Here is a 16,058-nt window from a genome sequence, read left to right on the forward strand (position 1 = left end):
CAATTTAAACCAATCAATGTTGTGTAATTAACAAGTGAGACTGTGTTGGACGAACACACATTTATGATACATGTTTTGTGCAGCAGGATCATTTCGACATAACTGCTATATCAGTTATATCTCTACAATTAAGTGTATGCCCTATTATGTAATTTACGGTAAGAACAAAAACTCACTGATAGCTAAATAAACAATTACAAAAAAATCTTCCTGTATTTCCTCTTATTTTGATACAATTCAACCATTTCTTTCTTTTCTCATTAAGCATCATTTGCATAACTATAGTTGATGAAAAACATGAATCAACATGCATCATTTCTAGAAATTAGGTTATATTTGGATGGTAATAGGATCATTTCAGATTAGTTATAACATTAAAGGTCCCATGTCATGGCCATTTCTACTGATCATAATTCCATTGTTGAGGTTCACATTGTTCAATGTTCCAAACTCACATTGGTTTCTCATACAGTATCTCTGTATAGTATGTGTATTCACTCTCTGTCCCAAACGGCTTGTTGGAGCTCCTGCCCCCCCCCCCTCCCTCCCTATGAGTTTTTGTGTGTGCTCACACTGAGTTCAGGCTGAGTTTAGCTGTGTCTCGCTGTCTCAGGCTGAGAAATCTGCGGAGCTGCAGCTGAGAAAAGATAAGGCTGAGTGTGCGTGTGTGAGGAAGGCCACGGATTGGTAAATGGACCAATCCGCGGAGCCGTTACATCACTATACCCAAGAAGTAAACAATGGAAAAAGAGAAATCTACAACAAGGCGTTCTGGGGCAGCATAGACAGGTCTTTTCTGTGTTAGAGTTTTACTCGCTACAGGGTGTTCTTTGAGGGTTTGTGACTCTGCAGACCGTTTACATGCATAAAAACCTTCATAACACACAAGGGGATGGGTAATAAACAGGAAAGCATGACATGGGACCTTTAAGTCAGATTTGATTGAACATGTTTTAGACGACAGATAAAATCCATTATCCGAAAAGGTTTTTTTGGAGTGTAACAGCAGATGAGCATGAGGCAATCTTCACATATCACATAACGGCAGAAAGTGTGAGGATTAATTTTCTTTAGAGAGCTGCTGGGAGCTGCTGAGTGTCCCTGGAGTGAAGTGTGTGTGGAGGACAGTTGATCCTTTGTTGTGCTAATTAATACTCAATGTAACAGTGTAGGTTGGAAAAAAACAACAAATGCACAGCCAAAATCATAAGAGGTACCTGTGGGAATACATCTGTTTTATTAACACTGAGCAGTCAGTTTTTAAAGAACAAAATATCGAGTAAAGAAAAGTGAAGATTTCAGACTGGGGAACTGATTTTGATATTGTGTGAGCACTGTGATATAAAACTGCAACTCTATACTGTGTTGTCAAGTACTGACCTTTCCTTTACTCATGAATTCATAACTCTGCGTGGCATCCTGCATGTTAATGTAGAGCTTCATCAAATGGCTTGAATATAGAACACTAAAGAACATACAGTGAGCAGGAAGTATACTGCCGCTCCCCGATGTAAAGAGGAAAAACCAAACAATCTACAATTCATAAATGTCAACTTTATTTTCCCTCCTCTTCTGACATGTTCTCCGTTTGCTTTTAGAATATGTGATTGGAGTGGTTTTACTGAAGAAGAGGTGATTTCTCTGAGGTGTTATGTCCTTTTTATCCTTTTTTCCCAGTCTGCATGAAATGTGTATGGCAGCCACAGTGTGATTCTGGCAGCTAGACTTAATCTATATGAATATACATTAAAGTTGTTCCAATGTAGAGGAAATTGCTAAGCTGTTTAATTGAAGACATTGTCATCCTCTTTTATTGCTATCCTTTACATCAGTTAAAATGTACACTATTCACAGTAAAGGAAAAAATGCCTTATTATCTGTTTTTTTCTAATAATAAGGATTGATGTTATGGACCTATTTTGCCTCGATTGTAAATAAAAGGAGCCAGATTTATTTAGGTGAAAAAAGCAATATTACAAATGTAAAAAAATATATAAGAAGTAATAATAATAATATTCAAACGTTTTTATATAGAACAGTACAAACCAATTTACAAAGTGCTTTCACATAATAAAATAAAATCACTTAATTGAGGTAAAAGTAGCGATATTACAAAAAAGGAAGTAATAACTTTATTTATATAGCACCCTTGAACAAATTCACTGAGTGCTTTCATATAAAAAACAACACATTTTAAATACACAGAGGGAATGAAATCAACTTATAACCAGCCATTAAAAAATGTAACAGGATCAATAAAACACAAATACAATCACATAAAAGCTGTTTTTATTTCACTAAACATGTGTAAGAATCATAATCGAAGTACTTGTAGTATTTAATGTGTATGTGTGCGGGGGTCTAAATTAATTATTAAAAAAGCTATTACACCATTAATACTGTATGCCAAAACTACAGTATGGACTTCTGAATTCATAAATACAACATAGTAAACAACGTTTTTTATAATATGGTTACTATTAACCCGCAGTGCAATTGAATGCAACTCCCTGTAGGAGTATTACAGTATTTATTACCACTCTTCGACTCCTAATTTCCCTTCAGAAACATTAGGTTGCAGAGTGAAACAGCAGCAGATAAAGGCCACAAAGTAAGCCTTAGGTGTGCTAAAGTTATAAAACTCAACGAGTATCTGGAATGGAATCGCATCATTTAAAAGTATCCAGGATGTACACATCAGGAATGGGTTTGTCAGTCGGATGGAAACGTTGCTATTTGTATTTTCCACTGCTTTTCTGTCAGTAAATTCCTGCCTTCAACAATGTGAGCTGTAGAAGAACAGGGGAGCAAATGAGCTCTGAAATGCCGACTTCCTGGTAAAACACACTCGGCGTGACCTTTACTTAACGGACAAATTGAGCCGAAGCACACTTCCGACTCTTGAGTGAACACCGTTGAGTAGTTTGAGGCAGTGTGTGTGAGTATGTTAGTGTATGGGATGGAGCTTGGTATGTCCGAGGCAAACGCATTTTGTTAATTTCCCTTGATTTTAAATGTTAGTCTTCTTGGTTTGTTGGTAACAAAACCGAATGAGTTGCTCGTTTCATTTTCTTGGAGTGACTTCCAGACGTTTGCAGTCAGCCAATAACCTTTGAATCGGTGTGTGTATGTTCATAAGTTATGTGTACCTTGTAAGTGTGTATGAATTTGCAGATGTCAAGGTTGCAGTTCAGATCCATTTTAATCGAGCAATCCGTTTTAGCTTTAAACGGCATAGATGAGACTGCAATTTTAACATTTAATAAATTAACTTTGAATAAATATATTTGCTCCACAAACGAAACCTGGAGAATTGAAATGAAGAAGTATTGAATGAGTAAAGCGGCAGCTGTCATGAAGCCTGTATACTGCTGGATTTTTTCTAAATAGACATGTGTTCTGTTGGACGTTGTGAGATGAACTACTGCATTACATTTCTGAAGAGTATCCTGTATAGACATGATATTTACTCTATATTTAGACACAGATAGCAGTAGTGGTCGCTTTAGGCCTGAGGCCTGTACTACGAAGCTGGTTCAACCTAACCTGGATATGTTTGAGTTAGCCGGTTGGCCTAATCCAAAACATACGCGCTCTCGCTAAACTGTACTACGACGCGGGTTATCAAGTGGATCGCTCAAGCCAGCCGTGTCCTATCTAGTTGGGTGCGCGTTCACATGAAAGGGGTGGTATTTGGAGCATTCGACCAATCACAAACATGGAGAAACGTACTGATAGCGCAGCGTCATACTTCCTGAATGAAAAGTGAACTTTAATATTAGACATATGAAGAAGTTAACCTTTAAACATCCATGACTTAAAGACTTTATCCAGGATAAAAGCCACATAGCTGCACCTGCAAGGTGAATAGAGCTGGTAAGAGAAAAAGTGTTTGAATGCGTACATTAACAGGTTTATGATATCACTGCCCCGTCTAAGACACGAGTGGATCAGACTTTAATTACATTTGACTCGAGTGTTTCGTCAAGTTAATGTGTTGCTTAAAATAATACTTATGCGTACAGTATGTGACACTGAGTGTTGCACGGCCAGATACGGCTCAAGAAGCTGACTCGGATAAGGAAATACAGTGGGGCAAAAAAGCATTGTCAGCCACCAATTGTGCAAGTTCTCCCACTTAAAAAGATGAGACGCCTGTAATTTTCATCCTAGGTATACCTCAACTATGAGAGACAAAAGGAGAAAAAGAAAATCCAGAAAATCACCGTCTGATTTTTAAAGAATTTTATTTGCAAATTATGGTGGAAAATAAGTATTTGGTCAATAACAAAAGTTCATCTCAATTATTTGTTATATACCCTTTGTTGGCAATGACAGAGGTCAAACATTTTCTGTAAGTCTTCACAAGGTTTTCACACACTGTTGCTGGTGTTTTGGCCCATTCCTCCATGCAGATCTCCTCTAGAGCAGTGATGTTTTGGGGCTGTCGCTGGGCAACACAGACTTTCAACTCCCTCCCAAGATTTTCTATGGGGTTGAGATCTGGAGACTGGCTGGGCCACTCCAGGACCTTGAAATGCTTCTTACGAAGCCACTCCTTCGTTGCCCGGGCGGTGTGTTTGGGATCATTGTCATGCTGAAAGACCCAGCCACGTTTCATCTTCAATGCATTACAATAGGCAGGAACACTCTGCTGATTGCGTGAAGTGCAAAACAGCGTGAGTTAGTAAACCCTCAGCTGAAAAACATTTAAATAGCGCATTTAAAATCAGAATAACTCAGTGTGCATCCAGACCCGGTGAGGACACTATCGATACTGACTCAGCAATCACTGTAAGTTATATTCTTGTTTAAATAGACTTCTCTGTTTCATTTATTCTACTCTGTATAATTGTTCTGTAGTCATGTAGCTAAAACGGCGATTTCTGAGAGATTTTAAATCTCAGATCTGCTCAACTCAACCTGTAACACAGGTCTCAGTGGGTCACGTGCCTTAACCCTGCATTACAATAGGCAGGAACACTCTGCTGTCGCCCATCAGCAGAAAATAGTTAACTAATTAGAGGGGCGTGCCCCCACAGCTGTGAGAACTGAGCAATCAGGTGTCCATCTTAGGTTGCTCTTTCCTGGAGCGTCATCTTCAGCGTCAGCCAGACGAAGACTGACAAAGACATTGGAGTCCTGTTGGAGTCACGAGGGAGGCAAAGACGAGGCAACTCCTACTTTGATCGAGCTAAGTATCGCTGGAGTTTTCTTTTGTTTTATTTAATTCTCTTTGGTTCTCTTGCCCCTCATGCTATAATCATGTGTATTTTCTCCATTCCTGTTCATGTGTCCTCTCGCAATTATCACTGGCCCCGTGTATCTCCTAATCAATTTAACCGGCCTGCTCTTGTCTATCCCACATGCTCCACTGAGATCCAACATCTCGTTTCAGGGGGCCTGTGGAACTGCCAGTCAGCTGTTCCTAAGGCTGACTTCATCTCTGGCTACGCTTCCCTGCAGTCTCTGGATTTCCTTGCTCTCACGGAGACCTGGATTACTCCATCCAACACATCCACCCCAGCAGCTCTCTCCACAGCATATTCCTTCTCCCATACACCCAGACCCTCTGGCAGAGGAGGTGGCACTGGTCTCCTGCTCTCTCCCAACTGGAGCTTTTCCCTCTTCAAGCTACCTAACTTCACTCCTTCCACCTTTGAATTCCATGCCGTCACAGTAACCCATCCTATACAATTAACCATTGTTGTTCTGTACCGTCCACCAGGCGCCTTGGGGGACTTCTTGGAGGAGTTAGATAATCTCCTCTCACACATCCCTGAAACTGGCCCTCCCGCTGTACTTCTCTGAGACTTCAACCTCCAGACAGGGAAGATAGACGAACTAACATCTCTGTTAACCACCTTTGCTTTCTCACTGTCTCCATCCCCACCAACTCATAACGCTGGCAATGTCCTTGATCTCATATTCTCAAGGAACTGCACTACTTCTAACCTCTCTGTAAACCCGCTCAACACATCCTATCACTTCTTCATTTCATTCTCTCTACCCCTTTCCAAACATAACAACCTAATCTCTTCTAATTCTGCACCTGTCCGCCGTAACCTTCGTTCCCTCCCTACCTTTGCCTCATCGGTGCTCTCAGCCCTCCCTTCCTCTGATTCGTTCCAACTCCTGCCTCCAAACTCGGCTGCAGAAACTCTCCTCTCTACTCTCTGGACTCTCTCTGTCCTCTCACATCTCGGCCGGCTCGTCAGTCCCCTCCTGCTCCCTGGCTAAATGACGCACTGCGTGCTAATAGAACCATCCTTCGGGCAGCAGAGCGGAAATGGTGGAAAGCCAAACACCATGACGACCTCCTAACCTATCAGGCTCTCCTCTCCTCTTTCTCTGCTTCCATCTCTCAGGCAAAAAGGACTTTCTTTCAAGATAAGATCCAATCTTCCTATTCCAATCCCAAAAAACTATTTTCTATCTTCTCCACCCTCTTGGACCCCCCCAAAGCCCCTCCCCCCTCCTCCCTTCTGTCAAACGACTTTGTTAACCACTTTGAAAAAAAGGTTGATATTCGCTCTTCTTTTTCTGACTCACCTTTACTCACCGCTGGGTCACCAGACCCACCTTTCACCCACACACTGACCTCCTTCTCCCCTCTCTCTCCAAGTGAGGTTCTTACCCTCATTACCTCTGCCCGTCCTACCACCTTTCCTCTGGACCCTATCCCCTCAAACCTCCTTCAGACTATCGCTCCTGATATTCTACCGTTTCTCACCCATTTCATCAACACTTCTCTAACTTCTGATCACTTTCCAAACAGTCTCAAGGAGGCAAGAGTAAACCCTCTCCTAAAGAAACCCACTCTCAACCCGTCTGATGTTATAAACTAAAGGCCTGTCTCTCTCCTCCCGTTCCTGTCTAAAACACTTGAACGCACTGTCTTTAAACAACTCTCCTGTTATCTCCATCAGAACAACCTTCTGGATCCGCATCAGTCTGTTTCAAGACAGGTCACTCAACAGAAACTGCTCTCCTTGCTGTCTCTGATGAACTGCACACTGCTAAAGCAGCCTCCCTCTCCTCTGTCATCATCCTTCTGGACCTGTCTGCTGCATTCGACACAGTGAACCGTCAGATCCTCCTTCGCACTCTCCAAGAACTTGGAGTTTCAGGCACTGCACTTTCCCTCCTCACCTCATACCTCAAAGACCGCACCTACAGGGTTACTTGGAGAGGGTCCTAGTCCGACCCTTGTCAATTAACTACAGAGGTCCCTCAGGGCTCTGTTCTTGGTCCCCTCCTCTTCTCCTTGTACACAAACTCGTTCGGGTTTGTCATTAGCCCGCATGGTTTTTCATACCACTGCTACGCTGACGACACCCAACTAATTCTGTCCTTTCCCCGCTCAGAGACCCAGGTCGTCGCACGCATCTCTGCTTGCCTAGCAGACATCTCTCGGTGGATGTCTGCTCATCACCTCAAGCTCAACCTTGACAAGACTGAACTGCTTTTCCTTCCGGGAAAAGATTGTCCCACTCTTGACCTAACAATCAACATCGGCACCTCTGTTGTTTCCCCGACTCAGACTGCAAGGAATCTGGGTGTGGTCCTAGATAACAAACTGTCCTTCACTGCAAACATTGCTGCTACAACCCGCTGCTGCAGATACAATCTTTACAACATCAGGAGGATACGTCCCCAGCTGACCCAGACATCAGCGCAGGTTCTGGTCCAGGCCCTCGTCATCTCACGCCTAGACTACTGCAACTCCCTCCTGGCTGGTCTACCTGCATGTGCCATCCGACCTCTGCAGCTCATCCAGAATGCAGCGGCTCGTCTGGTCTTCAACCTTCCTAAATTCTCCCACACCACGCCGCTTCTCCGCTCCCTTCACTGGCTTCCAGTAACTGCTAGAATCCACTTCAAGACACTGGTACTTGCGTACCATGCTGCGAATGGATCTGGCCCTTCCTACATCCAGGACATGGTTAAACCGTACACCCCAGCACGTGCACTCCGCTCTGCATCGGCCAAACAGCTCGCTGCACCCGCACTGTGAGGGGGACCCAAGTTCCCGTCAGCAAAAACACGTGGGTTTGCTATCCTGGCTCCAAAATGGTGGAATGAGCTCCCCATTGAAATCAGGACAGCAGAAAGCTTACACATCTTCCAGCGCAAACTGAAAACTCATCTCTTTAGACTCCACTTCGAGCGATTGAATTACTAACAAAGCACTTATATACTAATAAAGGGCTGGCTTTCTAAAGCCAGTTGAGTAGCACTTGAAATGTTTGGCTCTATGAAACCTGATGTACTTATATGATTCTGTTTTCTTCAAGGTTGTATCTTCCTGGTCGAATGCACTTATTGTAAGTCGCTTTGGATAAAAGCGTCAGCTAAATGCAATGTAATGTAATGCCCTTGCTGATGGAAGGAGGTTGTCACTCAAATTCTCACGATACATGGCCCCATTCATTCTTTCCTTTACACGGATCAGTCGTCCTGGTCCCTTTGCAGAAAAACAGCCCCAAAGCATGATGTTTCCACCCCCATGTTTCACAGTAGGTATGGTGTTCTTTGGATGCAACTCACCATTCTTTCTCCTCCAAACACGTCTAGTTGAGTTTTTACCAAAAAGTTCTATTTTGCTTTCATCTGATCATATGACATTCTCCCAATCCTCTTCTGGATCATCTAAATGCTCTCTAGCAAACTTCAGACGGGCCTGGACATGTACTGGCTTAAGCAGGTGGACACGTCTGGCACTGCAGGATTTGACTCTCTGGCGTCGTAGTGTGTTACTGATGGTAGCCTTTGTTACTTTGGTCCAAGCTCTCTGCAGGTCATTGACTAGGTCCCCCTGTGTGGTTCTGGGATTTTTGCTCACCGTTCTTGTGATCATTTTGACCCCACGGGGTGAGATCTTGCGTGGAGCCCCAGATCGAGGGAGATTATCAGTGGTCTTGTATGTCTTCCGTTTTCTAATAATTGCTCCGACAGTTGATTTCTTCACACCAAGCTGCTTACCTATTGCAGATTCAGTCTTCCCAGCCTGGTGCAGGTCTACAATTTTGTTTCTGGTGTTCTTTGACAGCTCTTTGGTCTTGGCCATAGTGGAGTGTGACTGTTTGAGGTTGTAGACAGCTGTCTTTTATACTGATAACGAGTTCAAACAGGTGCCATTAATACAGTTACGTGGAGGACAGAGGAGGCTCTTAACCTGTTAAACCCCGAGCCTGTTTTTCAGGTTTCAGGCTCGAAAATGACATTCCAAGAACAAATGACCATATCTTCCCTTCTAAAAGGGTTAAATTAATAATCTTTTTTTTCAAAGTAATGATAAACCTGTCAGTTGGATGTAGAAAAGTCAGATTCAATATAGATGTTTTTTATTTTAAAGAAAATTCAGATTGAACATGGTAAAAAAACTGTAAATTATAGTGTCCGTCCAAAAGATATTTTGAATTTATAGTGAAAACTAACCTTGGATGATGGGTTAGTAGACAAAGCTTTAGGAATCCAAAGTACAACATATAAGTACCTTGTATCAAGATTGATGCAAAACAAGTGATATTTGACATTTTTAGACAGATTTAGCAACAAAAAAGCCTCTTCTGGGGCCATTTGGGTGGATTTTTCATATCTCTGGCTCCCCCTGCTGGATTTTGACATGTGACATCTCTTTCTAACCGTCAGAGCCAATGGAATCGAAGGGAACTCCCACAGTGTCCTTATTTGGTCATGTGTGTATTATACTGCCGCATAGCCAAGACCGGAAGCAGCAGCCAATCTGGTGGCTACCATTAGCAGCTAACTTTTGCTCTGCGATTTTTACATAAAAATGGAATTATGGATTATAAATAATTCCAATTATTGCCCAGAAACTTTATCAACCTATGAATTAACCGATTCAGCTGCGTTTTTCTCGTTTTAATGCCATTGAACACTTCTTTTGATCAGATTAAGAGCTACGGTGAGACGATCTCCCTAGAAGCTACGTAAAGGTACGTGTTGTGATGTCTGTCTTTGCTTCCCCTGTCGCAAGTTCGGATCACTCAGTGATGATATACCTAAATAATCTGTGGAACCTCAGCTTTAATCGGATATCTTGTATGTGCAGCTACAATAAGTAATAAGGGTACTTTTATCTTGAGTTCTGTGCCAATGTCCGTTAGCATTTTTCACTAAGGGGTCATTTAGATGCTTCTTATGAGACTTGTGTTTTTGTTTTGGTAAAAATTGTTTATATCGTCAGTTAGCTGAGATTATTTCCCTTAATCTGGTATAACACATTAATAGGTTCTTAAATAATAAAATCCCCTGAGACAGTGTCCTGAAAAAAAAAAACACAGGGTCCCCGCCGGCAGCGACCTTAGGGCTTAACAGGTTTTAAAGAAGTTACAGGTCTGTGAGAGCCAGAAATGTTGTTTGTTTGTAGGTGACCAAATACTTATTTTCCACCATAATCTGCATATAAATTCTTTAAAAATCAGACAATGTGATTTTCTGGATTGTTTTTTTGCATTTTGTCACTCATAGTTGAGGTATACCTAGGATGAAAATTACAGGCCTCTCATCTTTTTAAGTAGGAGAATTTGCACAATTTGTGGCTGACTAAATACTTTTTTGCCCCACTGTATATGATCCATTATCATTCATATCACATCATAATGTGACACATCGACGTCTGCACTCAGTGCCGCAGACTGTACTGTTACTTTGATCCGATTACTTATGTTGTGGCAGATATTTAAGTAAGCTTTCTTAACGCTAATGTTATAATAGTCAGATTGCTCTGAAGATGGGAGGTGATATTCTATTAATGTTCACGTTCACACAGTCTGTGATTTTTGCCGGCCGTCTTTCCTGCAACGGCAGTTTAAACTGTATTTCCTCTATCCTGTAATATGACTTGATCGCTTTAAACTCCGCACACTGAGCTCTAATTGGTCAGCAGGCAGTGCTTTCACTGAGCTCTTAGCCTGCAACCTAACCTGCTCCGGACCAGGTTAGCCGCTCAGCATAAATTACCATGGAGATCTAGCACGCTAAAAAGAGAACCAGTCTGAACCTGCTTTGTAGTACAGGCCTCTGGGCCATTGATTTCATAATAATAATATTATGTGTACGTCTGACACTTTTGATACTCTCATTTTCGTTTTTTTAAATGTTAGGTACATTGGTTTGTGTGTCTTTGCATTCGTTGTGGTATTACTGGTGAGTTTTAAAGGTTCACACCTGTTGCAACCTTCCTTAAGGCTGGAACAAATAGGGAGGCCACACAGAGTTAAATGCCAAATATCTGTTTATTTAACAAGTTAACCAAAAACACCTCTGATGAATAGTGTACGTAAGAATCAGACTGTCAGCAGTGTGTGGAAGGGTGTTGTAGCATGTTGGAGGGTGCATCAAACCGAGCACAGGCTGTAGGCTGAGGTTGCTGCAGCATGCCAGGATCAGAATCAGACTGAACCTTGCAGCTGGGCAACCTTTATACCTTCTTGGGGCTCCGCCTCTAGATGGGCAGGCACAAATAGGACAACACTCCCAGTACCTGCCAGAGGACAGCAAGACAGGGAGCACAGCCAGGCAGAAGGGGGGAGGAGTCGTCACAAACCCATCTTGCAAACGTAGTACTCAGTTTGACTAATTGTTGTTAAAATGTATTACTAAGTTAGTACAATTCCTGGCATGAATTATGATCTCAGTCCGCACCTTTCTGTCATATAGTGTGTTTGCACCGGTTTGCAGCCTGTAACAGCCCAACAATTGAGTTAGAATGTTAGTGTTCAATATCTACAGAGAAAGTATGTTTTCCATTTCAAAGTAGTAAGAGTTCCTGTAGAATTGCAGTTTTCTGGGAGTTTATTTTAGATATACAGAGCCTAAAAAACTTCAACCTGGTTCTCCAGGTTTAGTTCTGACTCTGGGGACAGAAAGCTGACCAGTCCCTGAAGACCTGAGAGTTCTAGATGGTTCATAATTTAGCAGAATATCAGAAATGTATTTTGGGCCTAAACCAGCAGCAGTATTTTGAAATCTATTCTTTGACACACAGGAAGCCAGTGTAAAGACTTCAGAACAGGAGTGATGTGATCCACTTTCTTAGTGTCAGTGAGGACTCGAGCAGCAGCGTTCTGAATCAGCTGCAGCTATCTGATGGATTTTTTTAGTGAGACCTGTAAAGACACCATTACAGTAGTCCAGTCTACTGAAGATAAAAGCATGGACAAGTACTTCCAAATCCTGATGTGTAGATGTGTTCTTAAGGTGATGGTAGTCTTTCTTCTAAAACCTTTTTTTATAAAAGTATTTCTTCATGTTCATGTTAGGTACAGTATGGTTTAAGTAAGGGAAAGATCAGCTGATTGTCATTGCTAAATAGTTGATTTAGCACTTAATAGTGGCTACGATCCCGACAAGACATATTGCACATGATTTAGCACTGTTCATCTTTAAATAATAATCAAGGGTTGTAGAAATGATAACATGTATAGGTTTTGTTAATCTCACATGATCCAAGGTTTAAGGCCTTCTTTTTTGAGAATAAACCTGAAAAAGGTGACTTAAACGGACATTCATTGAGACTCAAGTATCTTGGCCCCGTTGGAGAACTACATCTGATATAGAAAATGTCAAACCTGAAAGCTTAATATTAATTCCAAGTTGTGTTAAAAGGTTCTTACATTCCAATCTTCCAGGTGTTTTTTGAATACGCAGTTTCTAGGCAGGTGAAACATTTCTACTTGTGTTTGGTAGTAAATCAACTTTTTCTCACAGCTACCCGGTGATATCAAGCTCCTTATTTCCACAAGAAAATAAATTAACCATCTTATAAAACCATTAAAATGAATCTTTATAATATTTTAAGATGTACCTCTCATAAGGCTTAAACAAACCTGAGTCAAGGTGTAATGGAGGATGTCAGACTCGATCACAACAGGTCTCTCAGGTAATTTGACAGGGTTGTTATGATTGTGTCATAAGAGCAAGAAGACTGGGATGAAAGAAACACAAACCCTTTGAAATCCACACTGGTGTTCCGAAGAGCTGAAGGTCACCCGTTTCATAGCTGAAGCAAAATTGTCATATTTATTTGACACGACAACCAAACCTCCCTAATTCAAAAAGGAGATAATATAATACTTTAATATTTTCTTCCCGAAAACACTGATGTCTTTGCCTATTATGCAAAGTAGATCTACTGTGGATTGAGGAGCATTGGGTCACATAAGTGTCTACTTTTAGGTTATTTTAGTTGTAGGATCAATGTGAGGTTACTCTACCTTAGACCTTTCCTTTATGTGTTATTTCTATTAATGTCTTTAGATGTTTGCCAGCATGAGGCAACATTATAAAAATCTGTATTCTCTTCTTTTGCCTTGAGCTGGTCAATTATATCCATTTACATCTGATGACTTTGGTGCTATCACTGGAACCTAGCTTACGTTCTACTATGTGTAATTTACGGTAATCTTCCGCAACTACAAAACAGCTTTAGAACCTTCCTTTATTGTGTCGTTCAATTTTTTTTTTATGACACTGATTTTAAGTTGAGTTAGACACAGTAGACACTTTCTCATTACACATCGTTTTTTGATCTTTCGTTCATATCATATATTAAGACATATTCATCAGCTTTGTATTTGCTGATTCAATGGAAACTGATCCAATGGGAAAAAGTGTTCCACTTTTTTCAAAATAATCATGATTGTGTTCATTTAAAGAGGACATATTATGCTAATATCAGGTCCATATTTGTATTTAGTGTCTCTACTGGGACATGTCTCCATGCTTAAATTTTTTCAAAAAGCTCTATTTTCCTCATACTGCCTGTGCTGCAGCACCTCTTTTCACCCTCTGTCTGAAACCAGAGCCCAGTCTGCTCTGATTGGTTAGCTGGCCGGCTCTGTTGTGATTGCTCAACCTCTTGAAAGGGACTTTAGCCTTTGCAGAACATTTACTTGCAATAAAACAGTACAGGAAAGGAAAAGGGCCTCTTTAAGTTTCGAATCAAGAACGTTTGGTCAAAATAGTGCAAGAACAGACTCATCCGTTCTTAAGTTATGTAGGTTGTTGCTGTTGTTTTTCGTGTCACTTTTGAAATCCCCTTTTTTAAATAGTAATTTTTAGAACATAGTAACTATAGTGCCCAGACATTTTTCATGAATGCCTTTCAGTGTATATATTTTTACATTAATGTCAAAGTATGTGTTAGAACGAGGCAGTTTTACAGTCTTTTTTAAATGTTTGACATGATGCTGGGTGTCAGTTCCTGAGATGAAGCATGTAATTGTACTTCAAAGGCAAAGGGACTGAATCTGGAAATACAGCACTCTTAACTATTTGACAGCGCACACTGTCATGTGTGACAACACGCCCTGACAGACACGGAGTGGCTTGTCACTACATGTGAAGCTTTCATCCGTAATAGCTTCAACTTGGAGTGAATTATTAAGACTTTAAAACAATTATTTTTAGAGAAACCCTAATTGCTTTAAAAATGCATGTCGGCATTAAGGTACTGTGAAGAAATAAGCAGAGTGGAAAGTGACAATTAATTTCAGCGTCCTCTGTGTTTCAGTGTGTTATTATTGTAGAAAAATGCTCTCCGTGGCTTCTGACAAATAAAGCCATAAGAACTCGCTGAGCATGCATGACATGTGTGAGTTTAACAAACCAGGGGCATATGCTGTAACACACATTTACGGATCAAAGACCTCTTTATGTCCATTTCCCTCCCTCCAGCAGCCCCTCTCGTCCCCAGTCTATTTGACAAATCCATTAGGGATCCATTACAGAGACAATATGAAAAGCAGCTTCATTTTCTTTTTCCACAACACTGAAAGGATAGCCATAAATAAACCCAGTGATGATAGTCCTGACGGGGGGGTTATTATATTATATTAGTGCATGCATTTACTATTTTCACCCTGTTACTTTCCCAGTCATTTGCTTATCAAAAACATTATGATGCAAGAGTTAAGATCCCCAATTTACTGTAGACTCGCATTGAATCTGCTTTGTTACATTTTATATTTCTTTTAAGGAGATTGCGTGTGTATGTACCAGCTAGCAAATTCTCTGAAATCAGTGTGCAGTATTTAAACAACATTACCCACTATAAAATACATACATGCAAGCAAGCAACATGAAGCACAGCCAAGAAATACAATGTGGCGTTTGGATACTACTTAGGACCACAAAGCAGAGATGGACACAAAATAAAGTTCAATGTGTTTAATAAAGAAAACTAGTCCACGGCAGGTACTGAAGACAGGGAGCTGGCTGGCTGCAGAAAGGTCCAAAAACAAAACAGAGGGAAAACGTCCCTGACAAATGCTCAAAAGTTCCTCAAAAACTGCGAAGTGAGCAAAACTAGACTCAAGGCTGCAGAAAGGCACCCAGGATTGTCGAACAGCATTTAATTCTCTGGCAGAAAAGTGAGGTGAGGGCCAGGCTCTTAAAGAGCATGTTGATTATGTGAATGGGAACAGGTGTGCCTCATCTGCAGCCAGGAGAATACCAGCCACGCCCCCTGTCACACACCAGCCCTGCAGAGAAGGAGAGACAGATTAGTGAGGGGTAAAAGGAGCAAACAAGAAAAAACACAACAACAAAAACCCCATGCATAAACATAACATATAAATCAAACGCTATTGAACTTTATAAGCAACAAAAATCTGTCTATATATGCATTTATTTATTTATTTATATATATTTATATTTCCACTGTCTGTGGAAGTGGAAAGTACAAACGGTAATAACAAACTTTGAAGGAAACAGCTCAATGGTCAGTGTTTTGAAAATGTTCATCTTCTGTACTGCTTTTCTTTATTTTGTTAGCCCCTGGGATCTTCATGCTTCACGGTCATGTGCCATACCGTGCCGGATGCAGCACTGTTCAATGCTGTGCCGATCTGTTTGGTACAGTAGAGACAAAAAGGCTCCTGCGCGTTACTGTTAGTGTTCCGACATAAACAAAGGACTCTATTTCTAGCCTCACCACTGAAGGTCTATGGTAGTGATGTTATGTGTCTCACGGCCATCCTAGTATGTTGGTTCAGAGACGGTTATGTTGACCAGGTCCAGATTCTGGT

The 16,058-nt window shown here is 41.1% G+C and overlaps 1 protein-coding gene across 1 annotated transcript in view; it reads left to right on the plus strand.

Moving 5' to 3' along the window:
* The first annotated feature begins 9,754 nt into the window (after positions 1-9,754).
* Positions 9,755-16,058, plus strand: part of naaladl2 (N-acetylated alpha-linked acidic dipeptidase like 2) — a 1,042,014-nt gene continuing 1,035,710 nt past the window's right edge. The window contains exon 1 of the mRNA XM_079650093.1: positions 9,755-9,962. The gene's annotated coding sequence lies outside the window, so the exon portion shown is untranslated. The remainder of the gene's footprint in view (positions 9,963-16,058) is intronic.

Source organism: Notothenia rossii, assembly GCF_949606895.1.
Source record: "Notothenia rossii genome assembly, chromosome: 1".
Taxonomy (NCBI): domain Eukaryota; kingdom Metazoa; phylum Chordata; class Actinopteri; order Perciformes; family Nototheniidae; genus Notothenia; species Notothenia rossii.